Source organism: Chiloscyllium punctatum, chromosome 18 (genome assembly GCF_047496795.1).
Source record: "Chiloscyllium punctatum isolate Juve2018m chromosome 18, sChiPun1.3, whole genome shotgun sequence".
In the NCBI taxonomy this organism is placed as follows: domain Eukaryota; kingdom Metazoa; phylum Chordata; class Chondrichthyes; order Orectolobiformes; family Hemiscylliidae; genus Chiloscyllium; species Chiloscyllium punctatum.
Genome location: NC_092756.1, coordinates 20,969,556 through 20,986,483, shown reverse-complemented (window position 1 = coordinate 20,986,483; position 16,928 = coordinate 20,969,556). Strand labels below are relative to the sequence as shown.

At 43.8% G+C, this 16,928-nt stretch overlaps 2 non-coding genes across 2 annotated transcripts; both read right to left on the bottom strand.

The window, feature by feature from the left end:
- Nucleotides 1–8,937: 8,937 nt before the first annotated feature.
- Nucleotides 8,938–9,019, bottom strand: trnas-aga (transfer RNA serine (anticodon AGA)). Its single transcript has one exon. It is a non-coding gene; the product is annotated as a tRNA-Ser (tRNA).
- A 3,941-nt stretch (nt 9,020–12,960) lies between these two features.
- On the bottom strand, nt 12,961–13,042 carry trnas-aga (transfer RNA serine (anticodon AGA)). The gene has a single exon. It is a non-coding gene; the product is annotated as a tRNA-Ser (tRNA).
- Between the last annotated feature and the right edge of the window lie 3,886 nt (nt 13,043–16,928).

Below are 16,928 nucleotides of genomic sequence, written 5' to 3'. Positions count from 1 at the left end.
GATTTGCAGTGACAATTTATTCGTGTATGTGCTGCCATGGCTGCCAGCGGATTTGGTGGAAGCTCGTACAATTGCAACATTTAAGAGGCATTTGAATTTGTATATGAGTAGAAAAGGTTTGGAGGGAAAGGGGCTCTGTGCTGGCAAGAGAGACCAAATTGGGTTGGGATTTCCGTTCAGAATGGACAGGTTTGAACGAAGGGTCTGTTTCCCTGCAGTACATCTCTATGACTCTATGATTCCAGTTGGATGCAATCAATCATTGGATTCCTTCTGGCAGAACCGGGACTGTGCTCTCTGTGGAAGCAGAAAATGGTTTTCATTCAGATTAGCCACAAGAAGAGAAATAAATCTTCATTTCCTGACTTGGAATTTTATCCAGGCCTGGGCGATTCAAACCCAGACTCTGAAGCAGGGACTCCACTGAAGTTGACAATAACCCTTTCGACCTAACCTGTACAAACTCTTGTGCCTATCGTTCTTTGTCCCCACATTTTGAAGCACCGGTCCTTGCCGTGGGTGGGGAAGGAGCTAACTACTGCCTCGCAGAAAAACCGTGGGGTCAGAGACCCGATCGATCTGTCATGCAGCGGGGATTGCATTGCTCAGAACAGTCGTGTTTGCTGTGTGGGACTGAAATAGCTCGATCACACACAGATATGGTGTAACAGCTGCCAACAGATGTGGAGACGGTTGGGACAGTTTCAGTCCCACTCTGGGAAAAAAAAACTGGATCCTAAATTCAGGGGAGAAAAGTGTCACAGATAGAAGGCTGAAAATTGGTTTGGGAACGATATGAGTCATGACCGAATGGCGGGCATACGATATGGGCTGAAAGCTCTAACTGTCCTCCGATGCCTTCTGGTCTCTCACCATCCAGTACCTAAAGAAATAGAATCAGAGTTAATCGTGCATTTCGAAGTCCTCCTCTCATAACTCGGCGAGGTGAGAGATGGAACAGTTCTGCTATTAAATTTTGAGACTGGGAGAATGTTTGGAGATGGAGTAATAAAAGAGAAACTGAGTATAATGTTGAGAGTCAGGAGATATTCAATAAAAAGGTAGACGGAGATGGACATGGAGTAATAAGTGTCACTGGTCTTGAAGACTTAACTCGGTTTTCCATTCCAGATTCTACCAGACCTGCTGAGATTTTCCCGCAATTTCTTTTGTTGGTACTGAAACAGAAGGGAAAAGTCTGATCCTGGACCAATCAGCTATGTCTGCTCTGTGGACGTTTGAATTCCCTGTTCGAACAAATCACTTCTGACCCACACGGAAACCTCACTATCCTGCACCACCCCCACCCCTGTTACTGACAATAAGCTGTTCATTACGTAAACACATATGGGGACACAACAACATCATTTACCGAGTGAATTAGGAAAATTTCAGGGAGAGTTCCATTCGGTTTCCATCAAAGCATTCTCATTCAGTTAATTCTATTGCAGCACCATTTGACATGCAGCTGTCACTGTCATGTGGCCATTCGCATTCGACGTCTCAGGACATTTTGGTTGGGGCACATTTGGAATGGAACCTCACGATTTGGAAGGGACATCGTTTATAGCATATTCAGCTGAACTGATAACCTTGTCTCTTGCACCTGCAGTACAGTGGAGACAGTTTTCACTCAGAAACCAAGAGATGATCAAAAATGGAGGAAAAGATTGTGTCAACAAAACCTGCCTCAGCGAGTGAATTCGCTTTTGCAACATTAATGGAGAGCGGCAAACCTATTCACAAACAACAGCGCCCTGCGTGTGTCTCGACCCCACACCATTGAGATTAAAGGTCTCAAGCTCTACTGACTGAGCGTACCAGGGCAGGATTGGTGTTGCTTAATTTATCATCTCATACTGACTTTAATTCAGCTGACACTGCAATTTTCAAAAATCTCGTTCATTCCTCCCCATTGCAAATAACATTTTCCAAGTCGTTCAATTCTCATATTTATTCCTTCAGACCATGACAATCCATTTAGGCCTTGACCCGGGATTTTCGATTCTCTGTTAATATTTTCATATTTTGACCCTGATCCTTAGGTCACCGAAGTGATTCCCAGACACTCTGGCAGACTGCAAATCAATCGGGAAAATACCTCAGGAAACCAAATCATTTCTGATTAGAGTGGAGGGAATACCACCTGCTGAAGAGACAGAGTCCTCACAATCAACACTTTCTTTGTTCTACCTGCCTACAAAGTTTACCACTTCTAATATTCGAGAAAGGAATTCTGATTATAAAATGTTTTGAAAACAGGAACAATCTTCTGAAGCCATTTCCAATGTGAATTAGAATTTTTTTACCCTTTCCCACGGTAACAGCCGTTCCTGAGGAAGGGGTTTCCATGAGCTGTGTCCCAGGGCTGGGCAGGAAGCCGCTGATTGAAACTGCAGTGGCCCCTTTCTGTTGGCAGCAGGCGCTTGTAGAGAGTGAGGTCACATTTTGCTGCACGTGACTGTCTCACTCATTGCGGACTCAGGGTCAATCATGGATGAGTTCTCGTGGTTGTATTGTCAGTACATGGTCGATCTCAATACTTGATGTGAAATATTTGAGGCTCTCTGCTCTTTTTGGGCTTGGACAACCAACATTTCAGCCAAATGCTCTGATCATTTGAGACACAACAACTGGCAGCAAAATTGTGCGTGTACACATCCAAACGCACAGTGATCGAGAGGATGTGGAGAGCAGTGGTTCGCATTATTTTAAGAATCAGTTGCTCATGTTCCCGTGTTTATCGCAGAGAGGGTGAGAGACCCGAGGAGTAACAAACACACCCACAAAGCAATATCAGGACCTGTGTAGTTCAGTCATAAAAAGCTGCCTGCAGTTGTTCTATTGCAAAGTTGGGTTTCAAACCCACGACGCAATAGAGACTGGATCCTAAACCCATCATATTAAGCCTCTCTGGATTAGTGGTGCTGGAAGAGCACAGCAGTTCAGGCAGCATCCGGGGAGCAGTAAAAATCGACGTTTCAGGCAGAAGCCCTTCATACAAGGTTTCGCCCGAAACGTCGATTTTACTGCTGCTCGGATGCTGCCTGTGCTGCTGCGCTCTTCAGCACCACTAATCCTGAATCTGGTCTCCAGCATCTGCATTCATTGTTTTCACCTACATTAAACCACTCGGCGACGCTCCCTGACGATAACTAAGCGCTAAACCTGTCAAGACTAATGTTTCAGCATCACTTCACTTCAGAAGATTTCCCTGGCACTTTCTATGAATACCTTAGCATAATTTAAAAAAATATTTGCAACGATTTGAAAGGTTTGCACGGTGTGGACATTATTGAGAAGCTGAATATTCTTCGACAGTTTTCCCCGGAGCTTCAGGCCTGAGGGATGTCCTTGGAAAAGTTTACAAAATCATGAGGTAGACGAGCAGAGAACATAGTCAATCTACACTTTTTCAGAAGTGACGTGAGTTTAAAGTGAGATAGATTCGGTTTAATGTGAGAGCAGTACAATTTGAAAGGGATGTGAGCGACACTTGTTTTTAATACAGACATATTTGTGCATGTGGAATAAATTGCCACATTTAGTGGCAGAGTTTGGTGCACTCACTACACTTCAAAGGCATCTAAATGGGTATGCAGACAGGAATTGTTCGGAGAGATAAGGGACAAATATTGGCAAATATGTTTAGATTTGTTACGGTCATCTGTTCAACAGGTGCAAGGTGGATAGGAAGGTTTGTTTCCCTGCTCGGCAGTTCTGTGACACTCCAGTACCTGACAACAGTTTGAATAGACCACTTGCAAAAACGCATGCTGTTTGTTTCTAAGTCAGCGTGTTTGAAATTTAATTGTTTTCATGAGGCATAATGTTTTGAAATGACACAGAGAGGAATGTTTTCCAGACATTTACAGACAATGGCCATTCTCCTTGATACATTCTCAAGTTCTCCATCAAATAATTTCGTTGACTAAAAAAGAACCTCACAAATCGTGTTATCCCCTCAACTCTCCAGTGAATCCAAAAACTGACAGCTCTTAACGTGGACCAGGTGCCAAACTCATTATCAGACACACAAACTCATTACTTCTGTCTGTGGGGCAGTGCGAGACGTGTATGTCAAGAACTGCTCACACAAATAACACCGAAGCAATTCCAAACGGAGCTTCCCGACATTCTGGAGATTTAGTGCATTCCCATTAACAGAAAGTGCTCAAGTAACATTAAACAAAACAGAAAAATGTACCATGCAAAGTGAATATTACCAATTATATTCTCGATTAAATTAGGTCAACAATGCGCTGGTGCCTCCATCTGATCGAGTGAGCCAATCTCCAGCCTGCCTCACCAGGACAGTAATGAAGGAAATGAGAGAAATATAACAAAGTTTCACGTTGCGATTGCTCACATTTTAGCCACAACAACAAAATACGAGGGAGCAGATTCAGTGCAGGATCAGGCTTCACAACAGCGGTGAAATAAGGACGTCCACTCACTTTCAGGGAAAACGGTGAACAACTCACATTGTCCAGAATATGAATACACAGCGCAGGCTGTTTAGTTCCCCTATTCTACTGCTGCCCCAACATTGATACGACAATGTACCTTTCAAAGAGAGCGTTTGGAGCTGTGGAATGACAGTGGCAGCTGTTTCTCCTCGCTCTTACTGCCGCCCTTGGTCGTGTAGGGACTGCAATTCTCATCTTACACGCGGTAGTAGAGTGTGCAATTCTCTGTTGTTGAAAAGCGGAGTGTTTTGGAGCAGAAAGATGTGTTGTTCGGATGTTTCTGGAGTTCTTGTTGAAAGGTTCGGTGACGCTAGGAAGATGGTTTGCAGACTTTTCCTCCCTTTCTGGGTGACATTCTCAGCGCTGTAGAGGTTCCTGTGAAGCGCTGCTCTCATGTTTTGGTACGAATTCATTTGGTTTCATTCCCACTGCTTCCGTTTGTTGGGATTGCAGATTGGGTCCAACGTATGGAATCCGTGGATGAGTGCCCTGCTTCCATGAATTGTCTGGCTGTCTTCTGCTTGCCCTGTCCTATTAATGTTGTGCTATTCTAGTCGAATGTGTGGCCCCTGCCGTTTGTACGTCTTGCTACTAGGGACTGCTGGATTGATGCCCACACAAATTCTTTGCCAAATACCAATATCCACCCACCTTCATTCGCAAATGCATGGCACACAAAGTTCTCAAAGTGGATTTGCTATGAGGTAATTTTTAAATCATGCTTCCCTGTGTTAAAAACAAATTCTGGAAAACTATATCCAGATTCTTCCGAACACTCGGACATATGACAGCACAGAAACCGATGGCCTCACTCAGATAACAACTCACGAGATAGCAAGGCCCAATACACCATCATGTGCAGTTCAAACGTGGTTGACGAGATTCCACGCATGGACTGCACGAAACACGACATAGGAGAAAGAGGATGACAACTAGAGAGCTGCATTCATAATTTCATCTGGACTGTAAAAACGCCTCGGACAGCTGTTCCTTGCAGTTATGCACAGAATATTGAATGTCTCTGATTCCAGGGCTTGGAATTCGGATGATATGACCGTCTGCAACACTGGTTACTTCCTTATGTGAGGTAACTCCTGATGGAACGCATGTCACACTCTATTGCTCATTGAGAAATACATCCAAAATAGGAGCTTAGAGCAGCATTTCTGTTGTCCTTCTGGGGCTGTCCCTGACATGCCCTGTGGCACTGCACTTATTCTGTGTTTCCTGAGGGTTCGGCACATGCTTCCACGATCGTATTATGGGCAGGAATCTGTATTTTCGATTCAATAACGGGTGTGTGAAGCGGAGGTCCACCATTATCTCTTCTATTTTTCTCTTCTTATGCACAACTGCAATACAGTAAAGGATCAATTGATATTGAAAGATGATATACAGAGGCGTGTGAAATACCGAAGTTTTAATGACATTTATGCAATGGTTAGAGATTACCTTGATTCAGGAAATAAGGATGTAAAGTCTGTTTGGCTGGAGTGGAGGAACAGTGAGGAATGAACTCACAAGCATGTGTAGTTTACAAGCCCACTCGCAGTAACCACAAAGCGAAATAAATCGTACAAGGGGGAAAAATGCATGTGAGTGACAAAAATGGCAATAGTCATGCGTGATCTTAACTTGCCATCTAAAACTCTCGGTTCCATTGTAAAAACGTTTGGAGAACCAAAATAAGAAAAATCCCACATGTCCCATAAAACATCACGAGGGATATCTTGGTAATTGATTACTCTATTGGTGACTTAATTTTCCTATTTTCTTGGAAACCATCTCTTCAATTGTGAGCATCAGAAAAGGCTTTGTTTTGCCAGCAAGAAATAAATATGTGATTAAGCTTTGTTGGTTTCATGAATAAGAACACTGAGACTCCTCTGCACCACACTTCTTTTGCGTTTCTATCGATTTTAACACTAGTGTGTCTTTTGATTCTTCCCAACAAAGTATATGACCTCGCATTCCCTCCATGAAACTGCATCTGCCAAGAATACTCCAATTGTTGGAGGGAATCCTGAGGAACAGAATGTACATGTATTTGGAAAGGCGAGGACTGATTCGGGATTGTTAACATGGCTTTGTGCGTGGGAAATCATGTCTCACAAACTTGATTGAGTTTTTTGAAGAAGTAACAACGAAGATTGATGAGGGCAGAGCAGCAAATGTGATCGATATGGACTTCAGTAAGGCGTTCAATAATGTTCCCCATGGGAGACTGATTGGCAAGGTTAGATCTCATGTAACAATAGTGGACGTAACACCGACCCTTGTGGTACGCCGCCAAGACATGGACACCAAGAAGAACATGTTCCAACAACTACAACACCGTTTTCTTTTGGCAAGCCAATTACTGATCAAAGCTGCAATCTCTCCCACAGTTCCATTCCTCTGCATTTTGTATAATAGCCTATTGTGGGGAAACTTATCGAACAACTTGCTGAAACCCATATACACCACATCAACCGGGTTACTGTCATCTACCTGTTTGGTCACTTTGTCAAAAAAGTCAACAATATTCGTTAGGCAAGGCCTACCCTTCAAAAAACCGTGCTGAATGTCCCTGATCAGATTATTCATTTCGAGATGGTCATAAATCCTATCTTTAATAACCTTTTCCAACACGTTACCAACAACTGCAGTGAGACTCACTGGTCTGCAATTAACAGGGTTGTCTCGATGAAACTTTTTGAACAAGGGAACAACATATGCTATGCTGCATTTCACAGGCACTATTCCTGTAGACAACGATGATTTGACTATCAATTTCAAATGCTCATCAATCTCTTCCCTTGCTTCCCAGAGGATCCTAGGACAGATCCCATCCGGCCCAGGGCACTTGTCTGTTTTCACACTCTTCAGTATATCTATCACCTAATCATTGTGAACCTCAATATCTACTACACTAGATGCAAGTATCTATATATCTTCGTCGCCAACATTTACATTTTCTATCGCGAAAAATGTCGAAATATATTTATTTAGTGCTTCCTCTATCTCTTCTTACTCCAATCAAAACTTCTCACTATTATCATTCATTGTCCCAAATTTAACTCTCGTCATTCTTTTATTGCTGACATACCTATGGAAAGCCTTAGGGTTAACCCTGATCCTATCTGCCACCAACTTCTCATGTCTCCTCCTGGCTCTTCTCAGCTCTCTTTTTAGGTCTTTCCTGATGTCGTTGGAACCCTCGAGCGCTCGAACTGAGTTTTCATGTTTTGTTCTAACATAAGACTTCTTGTTCTTTTTGACCAGGGGTTCCATTTCCTTAGTAAAACACGGCTCATGCGTTCAATATCTTCCTCCCTGCCTGACAGGTACACACTTATCTAGGACACACAGGAGTTTTTCCTTGAATAAGTTCCACATTTTTTATGTGCTCACTCCCTACAGTTTCCTACCCGATGCTACGCTTCCTAAATCTTAACTCATTGCATCGTGATTTCCCTTCCACCAGCTGAAACTCTTGCTCCGTGGAGTACACCTATCCCTTTCCATCACGAAAGTAAACCTGAGAGAATTGTGATCGCTGTCTCCAAAGTGCTCACCTACTTCCAAATCTAAAACCTGGCCAGGCTCGTAACCAAGTACTAAATCGAAAGCGGCTTCTTCCCTTGAAGGCATGTCTACATACTGTGTCAGGAAGCCCTCCTGCACTTACTGAACAAAAACTGATCCATCTATATTACTCGTACTGTAGTGATCCGAGTCAATATTTGGATATTGGCTTGAGTGTTCCAGAGTTTTTCATTGTCCCAGAGTGCAGATGAAGTTTGCATTCCTCATGTACGTAGGCGAGAATTTTTTCAATGTCTCAGATCAGTTTCTGTCCCGAGAACATCAGAGTCAATGTCCCTTCCACTACTCGGACCGACAGTTCACACTTCTTCATTCTCCTCTGATTCCATTTCCCAAAGAGCTTCTCAAGATTTCCAAAGCTGAAGCCTAAGATATATAGTTTGATTCCTAAACATTTTTCCAACTGCCAACTGACAATATTTTCAAAATATCCCTTCACAATCCTCTGGCTTGCACCATGTCCAGGGATGAGAAGTCCAGTTTGGTGGAGAGAGTTCCTAGGCTGGTGAGTTTCACTTTGGAACAAAGATGGTTAAGTGGCAATTTCCTGCGGTTGTTTGTAATGATGGGAGAGGGAGCGGTGGGGAATGATCACTCTGACGAGCAGGAGGAAGTGTTGCCGATGACCAGAGTCAGAGAACAGAGGACAAGGGATTAAAGGAATCTAATGAAAAGCAGCACTTCTGCTCAGGGCGTTCAATAACAACTGCAGAAACCCGATGTGTCGAGCATTGTATCTGGAAAGAGAAACAGAGATGTTTTAAATGTGGAGCATTTCTGATGAAGAACTCAAGTTTCCCAAGTCCAATCAAATTACAGGCCTGGTTTGCAAAACAGGGTTTTTGAACTTTGACTTGTCACAGCAGGAAAGATTCCATAACGTCGTCAACAGGATTCGAACCTACGTGGAACAACCCCAATGGATTTCTAATCCATCGCCTTAACCACTCAGCCATGACTACAGACAGCACCGCGTCCTCAGCACTGACCAAATCAGTCGTGATCTCATTGAAAGCTGCCACTGACTTGAGTTAAATGTTTCCATCTCCATTCATACCTTTGCTGTCATTTGTAAGGTGCGAGACACCAATGTAAAAGAAGAAAAGCACAAAGTTAGGAAAATATATTTGCAGCCAAATTGAGTCAAAATTATTTATTGAAAGGAAAATCACACTTGGCAATTTGCTAGATCTCTTTGCGAACATGACCAGCAGAGGGAATCAAGGGAGCTATTGATCTGAGCATTCTTGGACATGAAACAAACAAAGGTTAGTGACATATTCATTTCTTTTTCTGGCGAACGAAATGGTCTTTCCTGATGGTTACAATGAAAGAGATGGTTCCCAATAAAAGACAGAGATTACGTCGCATGTATATATACTTCAATGTGATACGATTCATTTTCAGCCCCTCATTACCCCAGAGATTGAGGGGGTGAGTTACTTTTCTTCACGCTTCAACTCCACAGCATGAAGGTACAGACATGAAACCGCTAGAGATGGAGTTCTTGAATTGGGAACCAGCGACACTGAAGGAACTAGGCAAAAGTGAGGACTGCAGATGCTGGAAGCCTGAGTTTAGATCAGAAAATGCTGGAAAAGCACAGCAGCATCCGAGGAGCAGGAAAGTCGACGATTCTGTTGCCAGTCTTTCTGCGTTCCGCAAACAATTTTCGTTTTTGACTCAGATTTCCACCAACTGCAGCTATTTGTATTGTGTTAACATTCATAATGTTTTGGACAAAACCAATGACCTGCTGGCATCGGAAAATCGGCAGAAGTACTGGTACACCGATATGTTAGCTGAACAATACAACCATTCCATGAGCGGGAACATGATTCAGGCCACGGTGCTGAGAGTACCGAATCCTCACAAGTAAATAACAAGAAAAGCCGATAGATACTATCGTATTTGGTGTAAATAAAACTCCCTTTCTGAACATTTTCATTGTAGATTATTTTCAACTTGTCTTCGTAGATTTACAAAGTGGGAAATGGCCATTCCGCCTGTGTGCATTGCAGCGAATCAGAAAGCCATCGATTCTAGTCGCAGTTTCCAACTTTGGCCCAAAGTCTCGTGTGTTCTAATGTTCCCAGGGCAAATGCCAACGACTTTATCCTGTGTTCATAAATAGCACAAGAATGGGGCAGCAGTATCACACCTCCACAACGACTTGCAACTCTTCTGAGGAATTCATGCTCATTTTCACCCACAAAGGGAGACACACAGAAAGATAGCCCCAAACCGACATAGGTCTACGTTATGGTGAGCTGGAATTTGAAATGGACAATAGGACAAATGCAAGTTTTAAATGCGGAAGCACAGAAGCGGTGTCCCAGCAGGACTTCGCAAGGGAGCGTCAACATGGGGCACGGTTAAAGTGAGACATTCCCCTCGAGCGAGGTGCGACACGAACGTGCAAACTTCTGTATCTGAAGTACAGACGCGTTATCCATTAAGCCACTGGCCCAAGAAACACGCTCACCACTGGCAGAATGTCGATATGTAATGCCCTGGACTTTCACGGAATCAGAATTAAAAAGGTGAACAAGCAACGAAGATAATCACCAAGACTGCTTCACTTCGAAGTTTCCAATTTGTGAAGTAGTGCCTTTCACTGGAAAAGGAGAAATATTTGTCCTCAGCTGTCTGCTTCAGGGTCGCCTCCTTCTCTGCTGGAAGTTTCCATCGTTTTATTCACAGTCACGACGCGATTTCATGATCCACTCCAGTGAAAACGTGTCATGGTGTCATCTAAGCAAGACCCTGCCGAAACTCAGCGAAAGACATCTGGTCATTTCGAGCTCAGGATGTGGAATTAGACGAGCTGCGTGACACCTTTTATTGGCGCCGCCACTTCACTGCAAATTAGCGGCTCAAAACGAGCCGTTGTTAGCATCAGCTTGATTTGTACCTTCCTGCACTGCATTTGCTAAACAACATCAGATAGATCCCATCCGGCCCAGCTGACTTATCTATTTTCACACTCTGCAGTATTTCTACTATCTCTTCCTTGTGAACCTCAATCTCTTCTAGTCTAGACGCAAGTATCTCTGTATCTTCCTTGCCAACATTTTCATTATCTATAGCGAACTCTGTCGAAAAATATTTATTTAGTGCTTCCTCTATCTCCACTGACTCCACACACGACTTCCCACTATTATCCTTGATTGTCCCAAATTTAACTCTCGTCATTCTTTTATTGCTGACATACCTATGGAAAGCCTTAGCGTTAACCCTGATCCTATCTGCCACCAACTTCTCATGTCTCCTCCTGGCTCTTCTCAGCTCTCTTTTTAGGTCTTTCCTGATATCGTTGGAACCCTCGAGCGCTCTAACTGAGTTTTCACGTTGTGTCCTAACATAAGACTTCTTATTCTTCTTGACCAGGGATTCCACTTCCTTAGTAAACCACGGACACGTTCTATAACTTCCTCCCTGCCTGACAGGTACATACTTATCTAGGACACACAGGAGCTTTTCCTTGAATAAGCTCCACATTTTTAATGTGATCATCCCCTACAGTTTCCTACCCCACTCTGCGCTTCCTAAATCTTACCTCATTGCATCGTGATTTCCCTTCCACCAGCTGAAACTCTTGCTCCGTGGAGTACACCTATCCCTTTCCATCACGAAAGTAAACCTGAGAGAATTGTGATCGCTGTCTCCACAGTGCTCACCTACTTCCAAATCAAAAACCTGGCCAGGCTCGTTACCCAGTTCTAAATCGAACGTGGCTTCTTCCCTTGAAGGCATGTCTACATACTGTGTCAGGAAGCCCTCCCGCACACACGGGACAAAAACTGGCCCATCTATTGTACTCGTACTGTCGTGATCTCAGTCAATATTTGGATATTGTCTTGAGTGTTCCAGAGTTTTTCATTGTCCCACAGTCCAGATGAAGTTTGTATTCCTCACGTACGGGAGCGAGAATTCTTTCAATGTCTCAGATCAGTTCCTGTGCCGAGAACATCAGAGTCAATGTCCCTTCCTCTACTCGGACTGACAATTTACACTTCTTCAATCTCCTATGATACCATTTCCCAAAGAGTTTCTCAAGATTTCCAAAGCTGGAGCCTAAATTATATGGTTTGCTTCCTAAACATTTTTCCAACTGCCAACTGACAATATTTTCACAGTATCTCTTCACAATCCTCTGGCTTGCACCATGTCCAGTGATGAGAAGTCCCATTTGGTGGAGAGAATTCCTAGGCTGGTGAGTTTCACTTTGGAACAAAGATGGTTAAGTGGCAATTTCCTGCGGCTGTTTGTAATGATGGGAGAGTTAGCGGTGGGGAATGAGCATTCTGACGAGCAGGAGGAAGTGTTGCCAATGGACAGAGTCAGATAACAGAGGACAAGGGATTAAAGGAATCTAATGAAAAGCAGCACTTCTGCTCAGGGCGTTCAATAACAAGTGCAGAAACCCGATGTGTCGAGCAGTGTATCTGGAAAGAGAAACAGAGATAGATTAGATTCCCTACTGTATTCAAACGGGCCCTTCGGCCCAACAAGTCCACACCGATCCTCGGAAGAGCAACCCACCCAGACACATTCCCCAACATTTCCCCCTTCACCTAACACTACGGGACAATTTAGTATGGCCAATTCACCTGGCCTGCACATCTTTGGACTGTGGGAGGAAACCAGAGCACCTGGAGGGGACCCACACAGACACAGGGAGAATGTGCAAACTCCACACAGACAGTTGCCTGAGGCGGAAATTGAACCCAGGTCTCTGTCGCTGTGAGGCAGCAGTTCTAACCACTGTTTTAATGTTTTAAATGTGGAACATTTCTGATGAAGAACTCGAGTTTCCCAAGTCTAATCAAATTACAGGCCTGCTTTGCCAAAAAGCAGGCTTTCTGAACTTTGAATTGGCCCAGCAGGGAGCCATTCATAACGTAGACAGCAGGATTCGAACCTACGTGGGGAAACCCCAATGGATTTCTAATCCATCGCCTTTACCACTCGGCCATGACTACAGCCAGCATGCTGTCGTTGAGCATTGACCAAATCAGCCGTGATCTCATGGAAAGCTGCCACTGACTTGATGAGTTAAATGCTTCCATCGCCTTTCATCCCTTTGCTGTCATTTGTAAGGTGCGAGACACCAATGTAAACGAAGAAAAGCACAAAGTTAGGAAAAGACATTTGCAGCCAAATTGAGTCAAAATTATTCATTGAAAGGAAAACCACACTTGGCAATTTGCTAGATCTCTTTGCGAACATGACCAGTATAGGTAATCAAGGGAGCTATTGATCTGTGTTTTCTTGGACATGAAACAAAGTTTAATGACATATTCATTTCTTTTTCCTGCGAAGGAACCGATCTTTCCAGATGCTCACAATGACAGAGAATTTTCCCAATTAAAGACGTCAAATAAGTCCCATCTCACGCTGACACCATCGTGAACGCTGGTATTTCATAGTGCTCCAGAGTCAGGGTCAATTCCCGCCTCAAGCAACTGAATGTGGCTGCGTGCGCTTGCTCTGGTTTTCTCCCACAGTCCAAAAATGTACCGGTTTGTTGAAATGGCCGCGCTAAATTGACGGGGTTAAAGGAGAGGAATGCATTTGGGCTCGGGCGGGTCGGTATGGAGTTGCTGGGCCGAAGGACCTGTTTGCACATTGTAAGTATTCTAACGTACAGTAATCAATGACCAAGGTACGGCGCACGTTGTGCGATGGGGCACATATATGACTTTTCGGTTGTTTTTCTTCAAAGTTTCTTTGCAATTCAAACGGGAGAGGAAGAAGGGAAATGAATGTCTCCCATAATTCTTGCCTTCTTTTATCATTCACAGGCGGTATTTTTTCCTGTACGTTTTTTTTTACACTGTGGTTACTGTTAGTGTTCTTGTAAGCCACACCAGCTGGATTCCTCTTTCCTCAATGTTCCTCATCTCTACCCAAACACACTTTCCATCCTTATCTCCTGAATCAAAGTAATCTCTAACCATTGCATAATTGCCACGGAAACTGGTCTTTTCACACGCCTGTGTATGTCATTTCCCAATATTAATTAATCATTTACTGTGTTTCAGTTGCGCACGAGAAGAGGAAAACCAAATTTAGGCCGGTGGTCCTGGGTTTGAAACACACGTAATTGCAGCTAAAACGCAGATTACTGCACACAATGCGATCACGGAAGCATGCACCGAACCGGCAGGAAGCACACAATAAGTACAATGCTGGATGTCATTTCAGGAACAGGACCAGAAACACAACAGAAATACGTCTCTTGGGTAATATTTTGGACGTTTGTCTCAATGAGCTAACGTGTTTTACATATGTTCCATCGGGAATTACCTCACACAAGGAAGTAACCAGTGCTGCAGACGGTCATATAATCCGAGTTCCAAGTCCCGGAGTCAGAGACACTCAGTGCCCTGTGTGTACCTACAAGGAACAGCTGTGCATGGGGTTTACAGGGTAACTGAACTGCATGAATGCAGCTCGATGGTCGTCTCTCTGCTTCTCCTCTATAGTTTTCTGTGCAGTCCCTGCGTGCAATCTTGTCAACTACGTTTGTCCGGCACAAGATGGGCATTGGTCACTTGTCTCTGAGAGAGGCTGTTGGTTTATGTGTTGTCATAATTCCGAGTGTAAGGAGGAATCTGGCTGTCAGTCCCCAGAAACTTACTTTAATAAGTGGAAGCATGCTTTTTAACTTGCCGCGTGGCATATACTCGTTGCAAAGTTCGTGCATTGCGAATCACGTTGCAGGACTATCCAATTTTGGCAAAGGATTTGTGTGGCAGTCACGAGTTGCCACGACCAGCTATCCCTAGTAGCAATACGGACAAATGGCAAGAACTACAAATTCGATTAGGGCAGCACAAGTTTAATGTAACAGGGCAAAAAGAAGGCAGCCAGAAGATTTCTGGGTGTAGAGCAATCACCCAAGGTACATTTTCATATGAAAGTCTGTGCATCAGTCGAACCTGGGACCAAAGTAGTCTACGTTGATTATTCGTATTCCAGACAACTTGCGATGTTCCCCGTTTACTCTGAAAGTGAATAGGCATAGTTATTTCATCGTTATTTTGAAAGAAGATCCTGCATTGAATGTGTTCGCCGTTTTTTGATGCTGTGGCAAAAAGGTGGGCGATGTGAAACGTTGCTATACTTTCATTTCCTCCATTACTGTCCTGGTGAGGGAGAAAGGTGATTGGCTCTCTCAATCAGATGGGGGCACCGGAGCATTGATGATCTAATTTAATCACGGATATAATTGGAAATGTTCACTTTTAATGGTTCGTTGTTGTGTTTTTTTTTATGATGCTTGAGCACTTTCTGGGACTTGACAATACACTAAATCTCCAGTAGGTTTGGAATTGCCTCGCTGTTATTTGTGCGAGCAGTTCATGTCAGAGACGACTCACAGTGCCTCACAGAAAGCATTTAAGCTTCGGTGTGTCTGATCATGGTACTGCCTTTTCAGTTTTGATTCTTTTCCACGATAACAGGTGTCAGTTTTTGGATTCGCTGGAGAGCAAAGTGAGTAATGCGATATGTGAGGTATTTTTCTTCGGCCAAAATCTTTGATGGCGAACTTGGGAAAGTGTCAAGAAGAATGGTCATTGGCAGCAAAATCCAGAAAACCTTCATCTCTGGATCGGTTGGGCTCATCCACCCTCCAAACAAAATAGCCAAACTCGCTGGCTGAGTAACAAACAACATGCGTTTTTTTTGCAAATGGTGTATTCAAACCATTGCCGGTGGCTGGAGCATCTCAGACTTATCGAGCATGGAAACAAATCCCGCGATCCAACTTGCCCTTGCTGAATAGATAACCGAAATTAATCCATACATTTCTGCCAATATTTGTGCCTTATCTCTCCGAGGTCTTCCTGTCTATACACCCATTCAGATGCCTTTGAAATGTTGTGAGTGCACCAGACTCTGCCACTAAATGTGGCAATTCATTCCACACACACAAAAGGTCTGTGTAAAAAACATGTGTCCCTCACATCCCTTTTACATTTTTCCTCTCTCACATTAAACGTTTGCTTTGTAGATTTGAACTTGCGTGTCTTGTGAAGAAGTGCTCCCTGACTATTTACTCTGTCTGTCTTCCTCATGATTTTATAAACTCCTGTGAGGCCATATCTAAGCACTGAAGCTCCTGGGAATCTGACGAAGCCTATTCAGTTTCGTTCTCATGTCCAAGCAGTGCAAACCTTGCAAATTCTTGTAAAAGTTTCCTAAACTTACACTTGCAAGAAGTGTGTCCAGCTGCAGCACCTGTTTGACCATGTGGCCACTCTGGAGCTGCGGGTGGACTCACTGTGGAGTATCAGCAATTCTGGAGAGTTATGTTGCCTCCCAGGTGCTCAGGCCAGGGATGTCACCCATCGGCTGAAGAGCATTCGAAAAGGGGATCGTGAACAGCCTGTTGTCTTGGTGCATACAGGCACCCACGAAAAAAAATACGAGATGAGGACCGGCAGGGAGAATTCAGGGAGCTAGGAGAGAAATTAAAGAGGAGGACCTCAAAGGTAGTAATCTCGGGATTACTACCGGTGCCATGTGACTGCCAGCATAGAAATGAATAAAAAAAACGGCACGGTGAACACGTGAGTTGAGGAATGGTGCTGCAGGGTGGGATTCAGATTTGTTGGATTTTGTGACCAGTTCTGGGGAATGTGGGACTATAAGAAAATTGACGATCTACATCTGAACCAGACGGAAACGTATGTCATTTCGGGAATTTTTGCTACTTCTGTTGGGGAGGTTTTATACTAATGTGGCAGGGGACTGGGAACCACAAGAGTAAACAAGTCGGCAGTGAGGTGGAAACTGGAAACGCTAAGAATCTGGAAGATAGCATTAATAATGGGAAAAGTAGGCAGAGAGCAGATGAAT